The sequence below is a fragment of the Scyliorhinus canicula genome, chromosome 4 (genome assembly GCF_902713615.1).
Source record: "Scyliorhinus canicula chromosome 4, sScyCan1.1, whole genome shotgun sequence".
NCBI classification, from domain to species: domain Eukaryota; kingdom Metazoa; phylum Chordata; class Chondrichthyes; order Carcharhiniformes; family Scyliorhinidae; genus Scyliorhinus; species Scyliorhinus canicula.
The window spans coordinates 24212758-24218998 of NC_052149.1; positions in this window are offsets into that span (position 1 = coordinate 24212758).

Consider the following 6241-nt stretch of genomic DNA (forward strand, 5'->3'; position numbering starts at 1 on the left):
ATGAATGTTTACAGGATGGCTTTTTGGAACAGCTTGTGATGGAGCCCACGAGGGAACAGGCTATTCTGGACTTAGTGTTGTGTAATGAGCCAGAATTGATAAAAGATCTTAAAGTAAGGGAACACTTAGGAAGCAGTGATCATAATATGGTAGAATTCAGTCTGCAATTTGAAAGAAGGAAGGTAGAATCAGACGTAAAGGTTTTACAGTTAAATAAAGGTAATTACAGGCGCATGAGGGAGGAACTGACGAAAATCGACTGGAAGCAGAGCCTAGTGGGAAAGACAGTAGAACAGCAATGGCAGGAGTTTCTGGGAGTAATTGAGGACACAGTGCAGAGGTTCATCCCAAAGAAAAGAAAGGTTATCAGAGGGAGGATTAGGCAGCCATGGCTGACAAAGGAAGTCAGGGAATGCATCAAGGCAAAAGAGAGAGCCTATAATGTGGCAAAGAGTAGTGGGAAGTCAGAAGATTGGGAAGGCTACAAAAACAAACAGAGGATAACAAAGAGAGAAATAAGGAAGGAGAGGATCAAATATGAAGGTAGGCTAGCCAGTAACATTAGGAATGATAGTAAAATTTTCTTTAAATACATTAAAAACAAACGAGAGGCAAAAGTAGACATTGGGCCGCTCCAAAATGACGCTGGTAATCTAGTGATGGGAGACAAGGAAATAGCTGAGGAACTTAATAAGTACTTTGCGTCAGTCTTCACAGTAGAAGACATGAGTAACATCCCAACAATTCAGGAAAGTCAGGGGGCAGAGTTGAATATGGTTGCCATCACAAAGGAGAAGGTGCTAGAGAAACTAAAAGGTCTGAAAATTGATAACTCTCCGGGCCCAGATGGGCTACATCCTAGAGTTCTAAAGGAGATAGCTGAAGAAATAGTGGAGGCGTTAGTTATGATCTTTCAAAAGTCACTGGAATCAGGGAAAGTCCCAGAGGATTGGAAAATCGCTGTTGTAACCCCCCTGTTCAAGAAGGGAACAAGAAAAAAGATGGAAAATTATAGGCCAATTAGCCTAACCTCGGTTGTTGGCAAAATTCTAGAATCCATCGTTAAGGATGAGATTTCTAAATTCTTGGAAGTGCAGGGTCGGATTAGGACAAGTCAGCATGGATTTAGTAAGGGGAGGTCGTGCCTGACAAACCTGTTAGAGTTCTTTGAAGAGATAACAAATAGGTTAGACCAAGGAGAGCCAATGGATGTTATCTATCTTGACTTCCAAAAGGCCTTTGACAAGGTGCCTCACGGGAGACTGCTGAGTAAAATAAGGGCCCATGGTATTCGAGGCAAGGTACTAACATGGATTGACGATTGGCTGTCAGACAGAAGGCAGAGAGTTGGGATAAAAGGTTCTTTTTCGGAATGGCAACCGGTGACAAGTGGTGTCCCGCAGGGTTCAGTGTTGGGGCCACAGCTGTTCTCTTTATATATTAACGATCTAGATGACGGGACTGGGGGCATTCTGGCCAAGTTTGCCGATGATACAAAGATAGGTGGAGGAACAGGTAGTATTGAGGAGGTGGGGAGGCTGCAGAAAGATTTAGACAGTTTAGGAGAATGGTCCAAGAAGTGGCTGATGAAATTCAACGTGGGCAAGTGCGAGGTCTTGCACTTTGGAAAAAAGAATAGAGGCATGGACTATTTTCTAAACGGTGACAAAATTCATAATGCTAAAGTGCAAAGGGACTTGGGAGTCCTAGTCCAGGATTCTCTAAAGGTAAACTTGCAGGTTGAGTCCGTAATTAAGAAAGCAAATGTAATGTTGTCATTTATCTCAAGAGGCTTGGAATATAAAAGCAGGGATGTACTTCTGAGGCTTTATAAAGCACTAGTTAGGCCCCATTTAGAATACTGTGAGCAATTTTGGGCCCCACACCTCAGGAAGGACATACTGGCACTGGAGCGGGTCCAGCGGAGATTCACACGGATGATCCCAGGAATGGTAGGCCTAACATACAATGAACGTCTGAGGATCGTGGGATTATATTCATTGGAGTTTAGGAGGTTGAGGGGAGATCTAATAGAAACTTACAAGATAATGAATGGCTTGGATAGGATGGACGTAGGGAAGTTGTTTCCATTAGCAGGGGAGACTAGGACGCGGGGGCACAGCCTTAGAATAAAAGGGAGTCACTTTAGAACAGAGATGAGGAGAAATTTCTTCAGCCAGAGAGTGGTAGGTCTGTGGAATTCATTGGCACAGAGGGCGGTGGAGGCCGGGACGTTGAGTGTCTTTAAGACAGAAACTGATAAATTCTTGATTTCTCGAGGAATTAAGGGCTATGGGGAGAGAGCGGGTAAATGGAGTTGAAATCAACCATGATTGAATGGTGGAGTGGACTCGATGGGCCGAATGGCCTTACTTCCGCTCCTATGTCTTATGGTCTTATGGTCTTAACACCAGTGTGGGACTCCACTTTCTCACCCGCAAACTGAATTTTGAATTTTTTCTTTATTCTTTCATGGGGTGTGGGTGTCACAGGCAAGGCCAGCATTGGTTACCTGCCCCTAATTGCCCTTGAACTGAGTGGCATATTTTTAAGAGTCAACTGGAGTCACACGCAGACCAGGTAAGGAGAAGCAGTGTTTCCCTGTTTTCTTTTGAAGCACATTGGGTGTGGCAAATTGCCGTGGTAACCTTAAAGATAGAGTTGCTTTCTGGAAGGGAGTTCTGAATCTGCTGGTTGGAACTGGACCAGACTCTCAGGAAAAGGACCAGTCCCATTCAAGTGAGATTACAGTGTGCTGGGCCACACCCTTGAAAGGGGTTTTGGTTTATTGGATTTTATAATTGAATTGGAACAGTTACTAAGGGGTATTCATTAAGGCACCAAAGTGGCACTGCCAGGGTGCCAGGCTGGCACTGCCAGGGTACCCAGGTGGCACCAGCAGTGCCAGGGAACCACCCTGCCCAAAGGGCATGCAGATGGGAGCCTCCAATCCCCATGGAGACCCCCACAAGTGCTGCTCTGTCTGGTTCCCATTGTGGGGACCAGTACCAAACGGCGCTCGCCCAAGCTCCCCAAGGGGAAGGGATTGAATCCCAAAGCCTCAGGTAGCTTGGTAATCTGCACAGTAGAGTAAGGCTTACTGCCTCCCGCAGATTTGCCAAAAGCTGACCCCGCCCATTGTAGGCAGGATTTTCCCTGCAACATCTTGCGAGATTGTGTTGAATCTGGTGATGTGTTACGAGCCGGGTAGATACCGGGAGAAGGCTCCCCCGGCGGCGAACTGCTTTTCCGCACAGCGTGGCCGAACGATCGTGGCCTAAGGGTCATTTTGGGCCAGTTTGTGGGGTGTTTCCCACCAGTTTTTAAGTGAGATTCACTCCGGTATTCACCCACACTTAAGGCGTGATCTAACCAAATGAAAACAAAGTCTGTTCTGGGGGGATTAGCGAGGTCGTTCCCGTTGCTTGTAGCGACGGGAACCACCCTGCTATCGAACGGCACTCTGTCCTGTTTTCATGCATTGGTGGGAAAGCCCCCCCCGAGGCCACATTTGCCGTCATTTCCTGCACTGAGGAGCTCTGTGCAGGCTGGCAGTGCCAAGGTGCTACCCACACTGCCAGGGTGCCACCCTGCCCGGAGGTCGACCACCAAGGCCTCGCCGAGCACCTGGGAGTCTCCCCCAAGTTCCGTTCCACCTGGTACCAGTTAGTGGGGACCAGTATGGAATTGCTCCCGGCTGGGGTCTCCGCGGCGAAGCTGATAGATGCCGGGTAGCCGATTGATCCGAGCGACTGGAGCACCGCTGAGTGGGTTCTTAAATTCACTTAGCCGAGCGAGGCTGTATCTGACCCATTGTGGGCGGCACCGAGATCAAAATGTCTCGCGAGGCACAACCCGTCGAGAATCTCGGAGGAGGCCTCACCCAGAATCTACCGGCCACGTCCCACCCCGATTCTGGCGGAACATGGCTGGTAGATCACGCCCCGAGTCATTTTCTTGGGTGTTGGGGAGTTTCTCCCTGCTCCAGCCCACATTTAGAAATGTTTTCAGCAATGGGGAGCTGAACCCACCGACGAGACCGGCTCCTCCGAGATCGGGCCACCATTTTGAAAGAGTGCCCCGATCTCTAAGTGAGCTTGGTGGTCCCCCACACACCATTCCAGGGACAATGCGCCCCCTACAGCCATGGGCATTACCTCCCCCCCACTCCCCAAATGAGGACACACTGCTATGGGAACACCGAGGATCCCCTATTCAAGCCTCCTCCCCTCCTTTAGGCCCCACATCTCTATTGGGACTCCACCCTTCTGCCCTCTTCACCCTCCAACATATATGAGGTCCATTCATACCCTACCTTCACCCCCTGCCTGTCATACACCCCTCACCCCCCCCTTTCATGCGCATGACCCCCCCCCCCAGGCCCAGACCCTTGGCAGTGCCACCCTGGCACATTGGCACTGCCAGCCTGGAAGTACCCCTGCCACTCTGGCAGAGTGGCAGTGCCAGGATGCCCAGGTGGCAGTACCAAGGTGCCACCCTGCCCTCTCCCCGACCACCCGGGTGTCTCCAATTGCCAAGGTGACCCCCCCCCCCCCCCCCCCCAGGTGCTGTTATTCCACTCCATCTGCATGGACCAGTACTAAACTCCACCACTCTGGCGAGGTCTCCCAGGCGTTTGTCTCCCAGGATACGTTATGTCCCAGGGAACTGGAGAATCCCAGTGAGGTCGAGATCCAGATTGTGACGGCCCGTGAGATTCAACAAGCCTCATCCCGACACCAAGTCGGGATCGTCGAGGCCACTAAATCGCGGCAACTATGTCTGCACCCACTTCTTTTCACACTCCAGGATGCAGGCCCTCAGGTCAAAGGGGGCTTGCCAGACCTTAGTCCCATTAGTTTACCTGATACATTTTCTTTCTGCGGATCATGACTGAATCAGTCCAGCTCCCTCTTGAAGGGGGTGCAGGTAGCCAGGACCATGACAACACTCCTTCCAGAGGCTCACTACTCTTTGGGAATGGAAGAATCTCCGAACATCCAATCTATTTCTCATCTTGCACAGTATAAACGAGTGTGATCCTCAGTCTCTCAAACTGGAATAATCTCCCAATAGGCATGCAATCCCAGCCTTTCATTATTTTATGGAGACTTTTATCAGGTCACCTTTAAGTCTATGCTGCTGTTTAAGCGAATAGGTCAAGTGCCTGAAGTCTATCTGAATCGTTGAGATTCTTGTAGCTCTCCTCTGCATCTTTTCCACTGGGGTGCACAGTTGAGAGCTCCCATTTTAAAAGCACTCTGCTGTTTATGAAAGAGTACAGGAGGATTAACATAAAACACTGAACTAGTGAAGAAGATAAACACCTTCGAAAGGAAGAGATGGAAGAGAAAATTGGCTGCACGGGAAAGGAGAAAAAAGATGATCATTGACGATCTGGGCATGAATGTGGAGGTACGCTTTTAAAGCTGGCTTTTAAAGCAGACCAAACTGGCCAGCAGCACGGTTCGATTCCCGTATCAGCCTCCCTGGACAGGCGCCGGAATGTGGCGACTAGGGGCTTTTCACAGTAACTTCATTGAAGCCTACTCGTGACAATAAGTGATTTTCATTTCATTTTCAATAGGTTCGCAAATGACACGAAAATTGGTGTGGTAAATACGGAGGAGGAAAACCTTAGATTACTGGGTGATTTAGACGGGCTGGAGAGATGGGCAGGTCTGTGGCATGTGGAATTTCACCCTGAAAAACGTGAAGTGATTCATTTTTGGAGGACTAACAAGGCAAAGGAATATACAATGAATGGCAGGATGCTAGGAAGAGGACCAGAACGACCATGGTGTGCATGTCCAAGGTAAGGGAATACATAATGAATGGTAGGACTCCAGGAAGTGCAGAGGGCATAGTGACCTTCAGGGCTATGCCCAAAGATCCCTGAAGGCAGTAGGATAGGTAGATAAGGTGGTTAAGGCATATGGGATGCTGCCTTTATTAGCCGAGTCATAGAATATAAGTGCAGGGAAGTCATGATGGAGCTGTATAATACTTTGAAAAAAATTTCGAGTGCCCAATTCTTTTTCTCCCCCCAATTATGGGGCAATTTAGCATGGCCAATTCACCTACCCTGCAAATCCTTTTGGGTTGTGGGGGTGAGGCACACGCAGACACAGGGGGAACGTGCAAACACCACACGGACAGTGACTCGGGGCCGGGATCGAACCCGGGTCCTCGGTGCCATGAGGCAACAGTGCTAACCACCACGCCACTGGGCTGCCCCTGG